At 38.9% G+C, this 14,646-nt stretch overlaps 1 long non-coding RNA gene across 1 annotated transcript; it reads left to right on the forward strand.

Annotated features, from left to right (window-relative positions):
* Nucleotides 1–12,908: 12,908 nt before the first annotated feature.
* LOC109205330 lies at nucleotides 12,909–14,012 on the forward strand. Its single transcript, XR_002064647.1, has 2 exons — nucleotides 12,909–13,021; nucleotides 13,493–14,012. It is a non-coding gene; the product is annotated as an uncharacterized LOC109205330 (long non-coding RNA).
* Nucleotides 14,013–14,646: the final 634 nt, after the last annotated feature.

A 14,646-nucleotide genomic window follows, 5' to 3' on the forward strand; every position in this document is an offset into this window, starting at 1 on the left:
CAGCAATCTTAGCCTTTATGACCGCTAATTTCGCCTCCTTCCTAGCCTCCTTGTATCTTTCTCTGTTCGTTCTCCTCTGATCCTCGTCGGTGCTCTCCACTAACTTAATGTAAGCCGCTTTCTTGTCTTCCACTTTACCTTGAACCACGTCATTCCACCACCAGCCGCCTCGGTGCCCTCCAGAGTAACCTTTCGAAACTCCCAACACCTCTCTTGCTGCCTCCCTTATACAGTCTGCCGTCGCCATCCACATAGCGCTAGCGTCCCCACCACTCTTCCAGGCCCCCATATTCGTCAGCGGCCCCTCCAACTCCTACGCATTATCCTTAGGCAAAGCTCCCTACCGGATCCTCGACTGACCCCGTACAAACCTCTTCTTCCTCTTCATCAAGATACCGACGTCCATCACTAGTAGCCTATGTTGAGTTGCGAGGTTCTCACTTGGGATCACCTTGCAATCATTGCACAACCCCCTATCACACCTCCTAAGGAGGAGATAGTCAATCTGAGTCTTAGCCACCATACTCCGGAAAGTAACCAAATGTTCCTCCCTCTTCGGAAACATAGAGTTCACGATCACCAATTCAAAAGCTCTAGCAAAATCCAACAGTGAGGTACCACCCCCGTTCCTATCACTAAGATCGAAGCCACCGTGCACCTCACCATAGCCACCAACAGACGAACCAATATGACAATTGAAATCCCCTCCTATGAATAGCTTCTCCGTAGGCGAAATACCATGTACCACCTCATCATCGCCTCCCAGAAGCGCCTTTAAGCCTCCTCGTCCAAGCCCGTTTGTGGCGCGTAAGCGCTAATGACATTCAGAGTGCTCCCTCCAACTACTACCTTAATCGCCATCAATCTGTCATTCACCCGTCTAACCTCTACCACCAACTCTCTACGCTCCCTATCCACCAAAATTCCCACTCCGTTCTTGCCCTTCACGACTCCTGAGAACCACAATTTATACCCGTCTACATTCCTCGCCTTCGATCCTACCCACCTAGTCTCCTGCACACACGCTATGTTGACCCTCCTCTTTTGGAGAATCTTCGCCAACTCTATAGACTTACCCGTCAACGTCCCTATATTCCATGATCCAATTCTCAACCTACAGGCTACCTTGTTCCCTTTACCCCCTTTGTGCCCCGTCCCACCCCCTGACCCTTGCCCTACCCCCCTCCCTACCACACGACCTCCCCGAGGACATGACCCTACTCTGCCATTACAAACCACAGTCTCTACACCTACGAAGGTCTAAAAATGAAAAGGAGAAAAAACACCACACAGAACAACAAAGGGAGCAAATAGTAGCTACAAGCTCACTAGACTGACTAGACTAGTACGAAATACTACGGCAACAAAGTAATTAACACAGGAGACAGAGAAACATGAGGCGGGAGGTACCAATTCCCGCGAATAGAACCTGGAACTCTCGACTTGGTATACTCCCGATGCTGCGAAACCCGGCGTATAGCTGCTACTCTACTGCTTGAGCGCATGCACCTCCCAAAAGTGATACCTGCAAAACACGCAAACACCCACGGAACCAAGATAATAGGGGGAGAAAAAATGTCTTCTTCAAATTACCCTTAAAAGCCAAAAATTCTAAATTTACTGAGCTGTTGATATCAAGTGTAAATTAAACGAATGTTTAACAGAAGGCTAGAAAACAGCTTGTGTAGCTTCTTGGAAAATGAAAAGAAAAAGGCTGAGATTAAAATGGTAAAGTTGAAGAAAAAATCAAGACAGAAAAATACCCAACATGGGATTCAAGATTCAACTTTTAACTGAAAAAGAATTATGAAATCTTGTTGAGGTTCTTGAGAAAAGATGGAGAACGCAAAGGGAAAATATGAATTCTTGAAAAGTAGTAGGAATATTAATCAACAAATTTGGGACTATCCCGAATTAATGGACAACTTCAACCAAAGTAATCCACAGCCTATTTCTTATATGGATAACCAGTTTTTCAAGAACTGACAGCAGATTTTGATAAAGTAATTTCAAGTACTGATCATGTGAATCCAATGGGAATAATTTTATTGAAAACAAAAAGAAGTATGAAGAATTAAAGAAGATAGACACTTTTCCGATGGATGCCGGAAAGTCTGGTGCTCCGGCCAATTTTCAATCTGGGGAAATAATTGAATCTTGTCGGAAAATTGTCTTTCCTTGACTGCTTGTTTTAATATGATTCAAAAGAGTTCTATTAACTTCTTGGTCAAATTTTCCGATGGATGCCGGAAACTTTCGTAGAGGATTCCTCACTCTTTAGGTAGAATAGTAGATATTTGAGATTTTGCTATTAGGATTGGACGATGACAATAAATGAAGAAATGTCAGTTAAAAAAATATAAACAAATAATTCAATCGACTAAAAAATGTTGATAAATGATTCAAAGATCACTTTTTGCCGAGAAAATGCAGAACTACATTCCGATGGGAAACTCGCCGGAAAGCCTTCTAAAGTTCACTGATTCTTGCACCTACATGCTATAAGAATATAATTTTTAGTAGCCTAATATTTACGGAATAACACCAATAATAAATAACATCTAAAAAATTTCTAAAATAAACTCTTTATACAATAAATACGTTCCGAAAATCAGGTAGTACAAGTCATAAGCTCTATAGAGTTACAACTACTAAACACAACCGTATGGAAATAAGTACAACAGTGTGAACATAAAATAGGAAGGTGACTCCGAAGCCTGCGAACACAGCAGCAGGGCTACCTTGAGTCTCCTCGACAAGAATCTGCACAGCTACTATCGAACAATACCTGGATCTGCACAAAATAAATGTGCAGAAGTGTAGTATGAGCACACCACAGCGGTGCCCGGTAAGTATCAAGACTAACCTCGGTGGAGTAGTGATGAGGAACAGTCAAGACACCCGCTGGGTCTAATACGCAGAACAAGTATAAGTATAGAAAACAACAGAACATAATATCTCTGCGATATGGCTAACAACACAGTAATTGCAATAAGGAAAGAAAATAGCAAGTAACAGCAGAAAACCGTAATAAGAACACAGAAAAGTGAACGAAATACAACCCAAGTCCAAAATCACGAATACAGCAAAGACAAGTCATAACTCAGCAACTACGGCAATTTTTTACATTTGGTCTTAGCTAGCAAACTTCAATCAATTAATCAAATCCTTCAAGTGATAACAGTGTTTCGGATTATATTTCGTTTCAATGAATATTTTCCAAAAATAGTTCTTTCAAAATAAATACCTTTCGAATATAATCTTCTCAAATAAATAATCTTCGAATATAAGTCACCCTGTGACACCTCATCTCATAATCATACAATACGGGTCTCAATACCTGAACCCTAACACTCGGCATCCTGTGCCCTCATCTCACCTCATAATCATACTGACAACTCACGTGCCCAAAAGAGCCATTCTCATATGGAAGGCAAATAAGCAAGGGTGTGCAATTATACTCGCAATATCAAGTGGCCTCCTATCCGATAAGGGTGTTTAGCCACGTGTATACTTATGCAAGTGTCCTAACGTAATTTATACCAGCTAGTAAGTATAAGGAACAGAACGAACAGCACATATAATGTTTACATAGGGATAGGATCAATGAAAACAACAGCTCAGAACACAGTGATATTAACAGGGGATCTCTTAGGATACCGTCCCGTAGTCTCAAACGTAAATGTACAAAGGATCTCCTGGGGTACCGTCCCGTAGTCCAAATCATAAATATGTAGGGGGATCTCCCGAATACCGTTCCGTAGTCCCAATGTAAATATCCAGTACAGGGGGATCTCCCGGGATACCGTCCCGTCGTCCCAAACATAATGTGCAGGGGGATCTCCCGGAATGCCGTTCCGTAGTCCCAAAGTAAACATGCAGGGGGATCTCATGGAATACCGTTCTTAGGCCAAAAGTAAATATGCAGCACAACAAACAGAAATAACAGATACAGCACAACAGAAAAGTCATATATCACCACAATGCGTATAACAACAACAATGACAATAATACAAGGTACGACAAGTAAATCAACTCAAGAACTGTAAATCACAAAGAAACGGTAGAACCAGCTCACAAAGAATGACCACAGAAAAAGAATGATGGCATGAAGGGAATAGTTCAACAAAGGGAAAACTAACATGTAGCAACGATCCTACAATATACAAGTCAAAATAACAAGGAAATCAACACGAGTCCAGTAGTCCCAAATAAAGGCAAGTCAACAAAGATATAGGTTATCTAAACTCCTTTTAAGGTTGGAAAATTATGAGGATATTCGACAATTCAATTAAGGAAAGATGATCTTAGCTTCACTTAAGACTAAACAATTTCAGGAGGGATAATAGAAATTCTCAAATAAGACAAGCAGCTATGAAAAGATAGCATGACAATATGAGAGGCGAAATTCTTCTGTTAAGTCGAATAGTAGTCGATTAGGTAATGAGAGTGAATCATGATGCAATTAATTTCAATTAAGCATGTAGAGGTGAAACCAACAATTAGGAACTCAAAAATATCCCGAACAACTTCATACACAGTAAATATAAGGACCTAAGAACCCTAAAGGCCAACTTCCCATAAATAAGTCCGAGCACGCACTCGTCACCTCGCGTACACGGATTACAATCAACATAGAAGAATCAAATCCTAAGGGGAAGTCCCCCACACAAGGTTAGGCAAGATACTCATCTAAATTTGGCTAATTCAATACTCAATTTAGCTTTTTCTTTACCGATTCATCAACGCTCGGCTCAATCTAGCCAAAAACAACTTAAATACTTCAAACAATGCAAGAGAAAATAATTTCAACTAACAAAGCTATGATTCTTACACAATTTGCTAAAAGTCAACAAAAGTCAACTCCCAGAATCCGCACATCGGAACCCGATAAAATTTACAAAAACCAAATAACCATCCCGATACGAGTTCACCCATACAAAAATTATCAGATTCCAATACCATTTGGTCCTTCAAATCTTCATTTTACATTTTTGAAAGACTTTACCAATTTTCACCAAATTCCATCCCAAAACACGAATCAAATGATGAATTCAATGATATATTCATGAATATTAGCCAAAACAGAGTTAGAATTACTTACCCAGATGATTTGCTTGAAAAACTCCCAAAAATTCGCCTCAAACCGAGCTCCCAAAGTCCATGATGTGAAATAAAATCCTAACCCTCGTTTATATAGTGTTTCCCTGAACTTCCTCACCGCGCTCTGGGAAATTCCAAGTGCGGCCGCGCCTCCCAGGCCCCGCGGTCACGAAAAAATGGTGCGGCCGCACTTTTCAGTGACTGCACTGCCAGGCTTTAGTATTTTGGCAATAACTTTCTCTAAATATATCCAAATGATGAGTTCTTTACCTTTCTGGAAACTATACACGAAGGGCTACAACTTTCATTGTTGAATCATCTCAAAATTCCTTGTACATCAAAAGATATAGGGTTACAAAGTCGGACCAGCGAATCTGCAGATCTGCCCTAGAGCGCCTCCGCGACAAAATTTACGCGGTCCGCGCCCCCACTTCTGCCCTCAGCGAAATTTTGCCTCCGTCCGCAAAAATTAAGCACCAAAACAATGCCTGAGTTCCGCTAATGCCCGGACTCACTCAAAACTCACCCGAGGCCTCCGGAACCTCAACCAAATGTGCCATCAAGTCCTAAAATACCATACTAACTCAACGAGCTCTCGAATCACCTCAAATAATAACAAAAACATGAATCTCACACAAACTCAAGCTTAATGAACTTGAAACCTCAAACTTTCACAACCGATGTCGAAACATATCAAACCTCATCCGAATAACCTCTAATTTTGCACACACGTCACGAATGACATTAAAAACCTACTCCAACTCCCGAAATTTCATTCCGACTTCGATATCAAATTTTCCACTGCCGACCGAAAATCGCAAAATTTCCAATTTCGCCAATTCAAGCCTAATTCCACCATGGACCTCCTAATCCGAATCCGGACGCACGCCTAAAACCCAAATCACAATACGAAGCTGTTGAAATCATCTAAAATCCATTCCGGAGCCGTTTACTTAAAAGTACAATTCCGGTTAAATTCTCACCGCTTAAGCCTCCAAAACTAGATTCTTTCTTCCAATTCGACCCCGAATCATCCGGTAACTGAATTCAACCATGCACGCAAGTCGATACACATAATATGAAGCTGTTCAAGACCTTATGCCATGGAACAGAACTTAAATTCTCAAAACAATCGGCTGGGTCGTTACAGCTAAAAATTGATCTTGAAAAGGCTTTTGACTGACTTGAATGGTCATTTGTTAGAAGCTCCCTAAAAGCGCTAAATTCTCCACAGGATCTAATAAAGCTTATTATGAACTGTATAACCACCACTACCACCTCAATCATTGTCAATGGCAAGCCTACCGAGTTCTTTGAACCATCAAGAGGCATCCGTCAAGGGGACCCATTATCCCTTTACCTCTCCATTATATGCATGCAATCACTAACACAATGCATCGTTCATCAAGTGGATATCTTGAATTGGAAACCTATTAAAATAAGCTATAATGGGCTAGCCCTATCCCACCTTCTTTTTGCGGATGACCTAATCCTTTTTGCTGAGGCTGACAAGTCTAGCACAATCTCTATCATTAACATATTCAACTTTATTGCCCACCAATCAGGCCAAAGAATTAATTTTTCAAAATTAAAAAAAATTCAGCTAATGTACCACCTATAAAACAAGCAACGATGGCTACAACGCTAAACATCAAGGTAACAACTAATGTTGGTATGTATCTGGGTTTCCCAGTAACTAACATGCAACCAAAAAGCCCATATAATCACTTCATTCTTGACAGGATAGATACTAGGCTTAAAGGCTAGAAAGAAAATTTACTGAGCTTATCTGGCAAAGTAACTCTTATACAATCAACCCTCTCCGCAATACCTACCTATTCCATGCAAATAAACCTTCTACCAGCTAAGGTTAGAAACAATATTGATCGCATGCAGGGAAACCTTCTATGGGAGTTAACAACTGAAAAAAAGGAGAGTCTATCATATCAATTGGAATACAGTGGCCTCTCCTAAAAGTGAGGGTGGCCTGGGGCTGTATAAAAGCAACAGTAAAGAACATTGCTTTCCTTTCTAATCTTCTGTGGAGAGCACACACCAACCCTGACACCCTTTGGGAAAGAATTTTTAGAACAAATTATGCAAACACAAAGAAGAAACCACTCAATTTTCAAAAATAATGACTCTTACATCTGGAAAAGTGTTGCCAAAACATATTCTTTCTTCTCAAAAGGCATATCATGGAACATTGGAAGCGGGAAAACAGTACAAATTTGGGAAGATAGATTGATTGCTGGTAACTATACACTATGGGAACTAATCAAGGGACCACTCAACAAGGAACATTCTACTACAACTGTTAATAGTATCATTACCAATAATAACTGGTACCTGAATGCACTAACATAAGATCTACCAAATACAATCTCGGATATCATACAACGAACTTATCTCCCTTTCTCAGATAACATAAACGACTCCTTTTGGAAGGAAACAGAGGATGGACACTTCACAATGAAATCCGCTTACAATCTCTTCAATTAATTAACAGGGACTACCACACAAAATGAGACTTTTCACCACTCATGGTTATGGAAAGCACACTATCGTAATAAACCAAAAACTTTCTTTTGGCTGTTACTACACCAACGTCTACCAACTGGCGGCTACCCTATACCAAAGAAACATCATAGAAAGAAACTCTTGCAAACACTTTGGTATAGAGGAACATACATCCCATCTCCTCTTTCAATGCTCCATCAACAACAATATATGGGGAGAACTAAACATCAGCCCACCAACACCCTTAAATCACCTCGATTGGATAAAAGAAAATTGTACATTAGATGCGAGCATCCTGCTACCAAACAATTTTTCCATACATCTGCCAATAATCACCCCTATTATCCTTTGGCATATTGGGCTAAACCGCAAACACAACCTCTTCAATAACGATTCCCACCACATTGATACTAGGAAAATATTTATGTACGCTATGAAATATATCTGTCTCATAAATAAGAACTTCAAAAACCCCATAATAACCAAAACACAAATAAAATGGAACCCCCACCACACAACTTCTATAAACTCAACATAGAGGGTGCACACCAAAAAATACCGTTAACAGAGGAGTAGGCGGAATCATCAAAAACTACAAAGATCACTGGATGATGGTTTCTCTTACCATACAATGGCCACATCCCCCATTCAAGCTGAAATCATCGTCCTTTTGAAAGGATCGAAACTTGCGTTCACAAAAAACTAAATTCCACTTATGTCACGACCCAAAACCAGCCGTCGTGATGGCACCTATCGTGAAACTAGACAAGCCATTACTCAACATCTCAACACTATAAAAACTTTGAAAATAAAGATCGAAGCAATTCATATTTAAGAAAAAGCCTTTTTGAAACAAAAACAATCCAAAATACGATACAATCTATCCCAAAATCGGGGTGTCACAGAGTACATGAGCATCTATATAAGACTACAGTCTACTACAATATCTAGGGAATAATAACTGAAATACAGATGGAGATAATAAATGAGAGTCAAGGCCTGCGAACGCCATGCAACTACCTCGATAGTCTTCAAATCCTGACTCCTCGATCAGCAGCCGCCGTGACCAGAAGTACCTAGATCTGTATACAAGGTGCGGGGTGTAACGTGAGTACAAGCAACTCAGTAAGTAACAAGTCCAACTTTTGGACTAAAAGATAGTGATGAACTCAACTGGCACAGTTTAAAATAGAAATAACAGTTCAAAAAATGTAGGCATGCTTTCAAATTTAAATAGATGGCTCAAAACAGTAAAATAGATCCAATCTGAACGATGTGAAGTATATAACTCTACTACTTCTACATTTCAATACACATGTTGTATGTGATGCGCCATGCTGACAGCCTCATGTGCTCACACTCTCAAATGCTCAATCACTCAGTACTGTATATGGACCATACGGCCCAGGGAAGATCCATCCAAAATATATACATCACTGACCATCAGTCATCCAGTACCGAATAAGCCCAATCCAGCCCGTGTAGAAGATCCATCTCCAGGTATATAATGCTTCGGACAAGATCCATGTTCAGGAAAGATCCATCCCTCAATAATATCAACTGCGCTCACTGGGGGTATGTACAGACTCGGGGGGAGGGCGGCTCCTTCAGCCCAAGCACTATCATAAATCAGTATAACCGCTGCAGCGCGCAGCCCAATCCCATATATGTCACTCATAGTCAGGCTCTCGGCCTCACTCAGTCATAAATTTCTCCAGTCTCACTCACGGTCTCACAATGTGATGAAAAACTAGCCCGAAACAATGATATGATGTATCAAGAAATAATAACTGAGATTGAGATATGATATAAAATGAATGAATATGACTGAGTACGAAATATCAATAAAATCAGTAAGATGACAGCAAGAAACGACCACTATGGGTCCCAACAGTACCGGCACAAGTCCTAGACATGATATCTAGCATGATTGACAACTCAATTACTTTATCACATGATGAAAACACGGATATCAACAAGATAGAACCACTATACAGTGCCATGGAATCGACCAGCGCACATTTCCACGGTGCACGCCCGCACGCCCGTCACCTGGCATGTGCATCACCTCAATACCAATCAAATAACATATAATCCGGGGTTTTGAACCCTCAGAACCAAGTTTGAAAGTGGTACTTACCTCAATTGGGGCAAAACTCTACTCCAAAATGCCTTTGCCTCTCAAATCGATCTCCAAACGTCCCGAATCTAGACACAACTAGTGCAATACAATTAATTTAGGCCAGGGGATCAATTGCACAAGAAAAATACTAAATTATAGAAAAAATCAGAAATAGGTTCTAACCCGGCCCCTGGACCATGTCTCGAAATTCGACAAAAGTCACAAAACCCGAAAGAACATTCACTCTCGAGTCTAACCATACTAAATTTAATAAAATCCAACACCAAATGGTCATTCAAATCCCAAAAATTCACTCTCCAAATCCCTAGCCTCAACCACCAAATTTCACCTCAAAAACACACCAACTAGGTGAAAAATCAATGGGGAAACATAATTATTGAAGAAAAATGAACACAAGGAGCATTGCTCAAGAATCTCTTCAAAAACCCTCTCAAAAACCTCCAAAATCTGAGCTCAAAATGTTAGAAATGGACAAAAATCTCAGAACCTCGCTTAAATAGGTTCTGCCCAGGCATTTCTGCACCTGTGGAGCCTGGGCTCTCACCTGCGCACCCCCTTGTGCGGAAAAATGAGCGCTTCTGCGCAAACCACTTACTCCTAGCTGCCTCCACACCTGTGACCTCTGATCTGCATCTGCGCTATCGCAAATGGGGGAAAAACATCACACTTGTGGACTTTGCTGATCTCCCTCACTTTCGCACCTATGGTCCACCTGCCGTACCTACGGCATTGCACCTGCAGCCAAAACCCCCACAGGTGCAATCACACCAGCTGAGTCCAAACTTCAGTAGTCCCTCAAATCAAACTCCAAGTCCGTTAACCACCCGAAATCAACGCGAGGCCCCCGAGTCCTCAATAAACATACCAACAAGTCCTAAATCACAATACAAACATAGTCGAATCCTCAAATCACATCAAACAATATCAAAAACATGAATTACACACGAATTCAAGCCTAATGAACTTTGAAATTTCCAAATTCCACAAACGATGCCGAAACCTATCAAATCACGTCCGACTGACCTCAAATTTTGCACGCAAGTCATAAATGACACCACGAACCTACTCCAACTTCCAGAAATTCAATCTGACCCCGATATGAAAAAGTCCACTCCCAGTCAAACTTTCAAAAAATTTCGCCAATTCAAGCCTAATTCTATTACGGACCTCCAAATCCCGATCCGGATGCGCTCCTAAGTCCAAAATCACCTAACGGAACCATCAAAATTCAAATCAGAGGACGTTTACACATAAGTCAACATCCGGTCAACTTTTCCAACTTAGCTTTCAGTTAAGAGACTAAGTGTCTCAATTCACTCTGAAATCTCAAAATGACCAGCCCGGTCGTTACAACTTATAGCGGAAACAGATAGCCAGGTATTACTACAATTACTACAAGACAATTCTCACACTAAATCTAATGCTAATCTTCTACATGATTGCAGGTTCGTGTTAGAAGCTCTGAACCAACCGAAAGTTAGACATGTCTACCGTGAAGGAAACCAAGTGGCGCACACTCTAGCGAAGTTTGTGAGCAACTCTAACTCACATACTACTGCCGAGTGTGGCGAGCACTTATGGGGTGAACCTATTTATTTGCTTTATCTACTTTCCCTAAAGACAAACTAGGGACTGTTTCGATAAGATCAGTCTGGCACTATAATAACTCCTTTACTTTCAATGCATAATAATAATCAGCGTCCCTGGGCACTTTTATCAACAAAAAATATGTATCTTACTTTTCCTTTAGTCTATTTAAAAGAATGCCACTTTTTATATTTAATCAATTTTTTCATTACCTTGAAATAGCACTTCTTTACAAGAGTGACATGGCATATTTAAGACCACGAGATACAAAATCGTATTTTTCGTATGTTTTACATATTCTAATTACATATAAGATTACACTCTTTCCGCCTTCCCCCTCCCCTTATGATCAGGACAATTGGAAATGTGATACAAATAAAAAATAAAAATTCTAAGTTTCTGTCCCCTCCTTAGATGAGTTTAAATGGAATAGCGTAGTCAGTGAAAGTTTATGGGATATTATTACTTTTAGCCCGCACTAGAAAGTATTTATATTTGGTAGTCGAAAAAGTGTATAAAATTTGTATAATTTTGTATATAACATATAAAATGTATATATATATCAAATATATATAAAGTTTATATATATTTTTGACTATTATTTTTACAGCGATTATATGTTTCCAAAGTTAGTTTATATAAACCATCCTACAAATTGCACAAACTTTCTAAACGGGATTTTAGGACCTTATCAAAAAGAAACACCTTAACAAGCAAATGGCTTTTGTTTTTGGTAAAAGCTTCACTACTTTCTTCGTAGAAAGTTTCCATGGCTTCTCTTTTAAATAAATGGTTTTACCAAAAGTCAAAGCTAAAAAATAAAATGAGAAATTAGGCCTAGTCAAGAGTTTTTGAAGCCAATAATCTGATGTTGTCTTTTATAAATTTGTTACCTCGACCGAGTAGCATTTTCTTAGGATCACTTGACTTTTAATAGAAGTATAATTTCGATCAAATAGACCTAAAATATTTATCTATCTTGATACACGCTTAACAGTATTTTTTTCATAAAGAATGTACTTGAGGAAGATAATATTGTTTTCTACAATTTGTATTTTAGTATTTTCGTTTTCCCATTTCTACTTGTGCACGGTCGCAAACACCAATTCTGATTAGAAGCAACTAATTTTGAGCTTGATCAGTTCAAACTCCTAAATATTTTTTTAAAGGACTTTTAACATATTTTTCCTGCCGGCAAAAATAACTACAGTCGCTAGCCAAATATATAAAGAAATATATATTAATTTTGTATAAAATATGTATATGATTTTATATTAATATACAAATATTATACATGACTATTATTTTTTGGAGTACCGTTGATTTTTCTTTTTCTTTTAATTAACCTTGAACTCATCCAGGAATCTTCTCATCACTATCCTGATACTTGATCCATTCAAGTTCCTAAATTAGCTTTCTCATAGTCCCTTTTATCATATATACTCCTTTTTTTCTTTCTTTATACTAGATTATGTACTTGGTAAGACTTAATCTTTGAACTGGTCAAAAGAAGAATTAAGTTGACAATATTGAGCTTCTTATGCTATAAATATCAGAATCTTTGTTACCAGTTTCCTCACCAAGATATCCAAAAGAAAATACTAGCCATGGCTAAATACACAGCCTTCATTGCCCTCATCTTCTGTCTTCTCCTTGTTGCTGCTACTGGTGAGTCAACAACTTTTTTAAGCATGCTTTTTGGCTAAACCTTTTTGGTATGTCAGGTAAATGTTGGGGAATATTGAGTTTAAGCATCCAAAGTATGTTAGGTCGTTATTGTTTTAATGTGTGATTATCTCATTTAAAAGTTTAAACTGTTAGAGAAAGTACGTTTTTTATTACTTAGTTATTATGTAATCTCTCACTGCAACCTTCATTTGTCGGTATGTTGCTTTTTCATGAGCCAAACATGTAAAAATATATATTTTTTGGGTGGCGGTAAGATTTGAACCTAAGACCTCCTTCCTACTCTTATATTATGTTGAGTTATGTGATCATCTCATTTAAATGGTTATACCGTCAGGGAGAGTACCTTTTTTTTAATGAAGTATTATGTTATGTCTCAACAATTATACAAAGTGTTAAGTATATTTCAAGTACTTATATATCCTTGGTTTTCAATTTCCCAATTTCATGCAGAAATGCAAATGGCAGAAGGAAAATACTGCTGGAAGAAAAGTCACAAGTGGCATGGGCCTTGCCACTATTCTTACAAATGTAGCCACCACTGTAAGCACTATTTTGGAGCTGAATATGGAATTTGTAAGAAATATCAATGGGGACACAAACATCATCACTGGATAAAATATGCTTGCTATTGCTATTCTCCTTGCCATTAATCACGAGGAATTGACTTTAGAGCCTCAACGATTTGCTTGGAGTGATATATATAAATAAGAAACTGACTTGTTGTGTTTGCAGAGTATAATTACTGCATCAACAATCAGTTAGTGTGATTTTGTTATGTGTTTGTGTATGTCACAATGTAATAAGTTTTGTTATTAAGTCTCTAGCTTGACTTTTTTAGTCGAGCTAATAGTATTTGCCTGAAGAATTATGTTGCTTTCATTTTATTTTATGTTTCTATATTGGTGTTTAATGTGAGGTTGTGAACCATTGTATTACACTGCATAATACTAATATTTTTATTAAAATATCATTTGTACGTGAAGCAAGTTTGACATTGATCCCTACCTTGTATATTAATATTGTGAGGACTTTCGCATCTTAATTGAAAAGAGGGCATACCCTTTTGTGAAGTACTCCTTATGGAAGAAAAAGCTATCTATAAAAGCAAATAGAAAGGCAAGGATCCTCATAGGTACTGTTATAGGGTCAATTTTTTTTCGTTCTGGCACTGCACGGTATTCACACCACAATGACCCAGCCCTCTTCCTTTTTCCCTCATGTTTTGGTTTGATACTTAGAATATAAAAGGCAACAGAAATCAAACAACACACAATTTACAGGAATCACTTCACAACTTTGTGTTAAACTCGTGCTACAAAGAAACACTATGAAAGCCTTACAAAAAGAAGCCAAAGACATCCAACACTCTATCTTGACAAGTCTGCCTATCCTATACATATATAGACAACGTGTTTGGCTCACAGCCTTATCCCAACCTAGCAGTTGACATCCCCAACTGTAAAGGAATTCAAATTTCGAATTTCAAAACAGACAACTGCCCACGACCCCACATAGCCACTCATGCTGAAAAACAAGAAACTGCCCAACTAGCCAACTGCCCTGCATGTACGTGGCACATAGGCGCAACCTTCAAATTTTTGCGC

The sequence above is a fragment of the Nicotiana attenuata genome, unplaced genomic scaffold, assembly GCF_001879085.1.
Source record: "Nicotiana attenuata strain UT unplaced genomic scaffold, NIATTr2, whole genome shotgun sequence".
NCBI lineage: Eukaryota > Viridiplantae > Streptophyta > Magnoliopsida > Solanales > Solanaceae > Nicotiana > Nicotiana attenuata.